The following is a 2326-nucleotide window of genomic DNA, read 5'->3' as shown; positions in this document are numbered from 1 at the left end:
TTAGAATTTCTTTTAAGTATTATGTCTTCAGTACAGGGGCCATAATAGGACATGATCTACAGGGGCACGGGCCCCTGTTGGCCCCTGTCTAGAACCGGCCATGGTGTGCACTGTATGCAGAGAGCACAACTGATGTTCAAGGCTACAGGATTCAAAGTATTAAAGTTGCTGGCCTTAAGTGTCTATGTATGGGGCACGGTGTATGTGTGTGTGTTTTATTTTTTATTTTTTTTGGGGGGGTGATAAACATCTCTCTGAAATGAGTTTTTGGAACTTGTGATGTCTGTTTATCTATCCCCAAACAGAGTAAGAAAGATGATAAAGGAGGGGAAAGGGTGCCACTACCACTAAACCTCCCTAACAACCAGTAGATGCTATAAACTATGTCTCAACCTATTGTCTTTATTAGGACTTGTTGAAGCCATCTGACATAAAGCGCAGGGATTGCAAGATCTGATAGAGCTCACAATGGCTTCTTCTCAATGTTACATCTCAGTGATTCAAGACAAAAGACATCAGTCCAGCTTTGGAGTACTGTCATCATCATAAGGATGTAAAGACTTAGAATCCATGTGTGCAAATGCCAACCAAAGGATAGCATTAGCATGTGTGCGAATGCGAAAGTGCCACTTAGCGGCTAAACTTCTATAAATTCTTCTTTAAAGCGAAATGTTCTGGAAGCTATAGATCGGCATGCACCAACCTTGTAAAATGTTGTACAATCACTTCCTAACTTAACCCCCCCATCCCCACCACCACCGCTCCCAACTCCTCTAAAATCCACTCAAGTTAAAGGCTGTGTTCTTTACATTTTCATTTTCTGATGCCATATAATTAGAATGTATTTATGTCATTTGTGGGATGCATGTGATTCCTGCATAAAGTAACGACTGAAGAGAAAAGGTGAGTGTGTGGGAAGAATGTAATAAAGGTTAGGAAAGTGGAAATAGAGTCATTATTCTGCGCTGTAAAAAGAAACTGAGCGCAGGTGACATCAGCTCATATTGATAGATGTCTAAATATAGCAGGACAGAAAGCAGCACTTGAAGAGAGATGCGTGCAGCACAGCTGGTTGGCGTAATGACATTTGTGAACTCAGGAGGTGATTCTGAAACGTTTCAGTGGGATTAAAATCTTTCCACCGTGGCACTGATGAAAGGACAGGAACCATATATGTGTGCTGTTGCATGTTTTTCACATCCTCCTGTTATTAGAAGCAGGCAGTTCACACACACACACACACACACACACACACACACACACACACACACACACACACACACACACACGCACATATTACAGTAGGGGTGCATTCACAAAACACACTGTGTGGAGGTGTTTCCAACTTCTAAACCTGGCAGTGTCTAAACGCCATCCACCCTTCTCATGCGGGTCACATGGTGGCTTCACTCGACCGGGATTGAAAGCTTGTTGCCATGGTGATAAGCCAGTCGGTAATATCTCTAAGCACAGGCAGGATTAATCTGCTGACAGATGGCTGGTTGTGCGGCGTCACTTCCTGAAACGAGCACATTCACATTCATATAGGATTCATATCCTTCTCCATCATTTCCTGCAGTATTGCCACCTTTATTGTCACAATACCTCCACCGCTGGGAGTATACGTCCCTGTGTGCCTCTTTCATGACCTAACAAACCATGATCTCGTCCTACTTGTCCTAAACGTTACAGCAAATATTATCCAAAACACTTGAGCCATTGCCTGCCAGGAGTGCAGATGATCAATACAGGAGGAGGTTATATCAAGTGCATGGCTTATCATTCTTTAAATGATCAAAAATGGAGGACATTATTTTATGGGTCAGGGGTTCTGCACATCATCCATACCAGGAGTTGTGGTCTTAGGGGCTAGAAAAAACTTTAGAGGTGAGAACAAAGGCTAAACACACTCACCATGCCTACCTTTAACACTTCATGTGTTATGCTAAGATTTAAAGTCATGTTTTTTTCTTGTATCTGTATGCCTTTGGAGATTTTATAGAATAGCCATTACTGACAAAAACAGTAAAGAACCCAAATAAGAAAATGGAAAGACATGCACTTATACACATGAAGACCAGCTGTGGGTGTGTAACAGATTTGATTTGCAATGGGAAAGCAACCATATCAAGATCAGCCACCAGTCAACCATTACCGCAAGTTTGGGTCACTGGACACACAAAATTTCTCATAGGTGCTTAAAAACTACATTACCAGAACTAGAAAAAGTTTGATAAGGGTGACAGGTTTGTTGTGGATGCAGAGATTACACAGTGGCTGATGGTTACATACGGACAACCTTTACCATCCACAATAACATCTGTTA

This window comes from Cyprinodon variegatus, unplaced genomic scaffold, assembly GCF_000732505.1.
Source record: "Cyprinodon variegatus isolate N-32 unplaced genomic scaffold, C_variegatus-1.0 Scaffold933, whole genome shotgun sequence".
NCBI classification, from domain to species: Eukaryota; Metazoa; Chordata; class Actinopteri; order Cyprinodontiformes; family Cyprinodontidae; genus Cyprinodon; species Cyprinodon variegatus.
Note: the sequence above shows the minus strand (reverse complement) of the source record.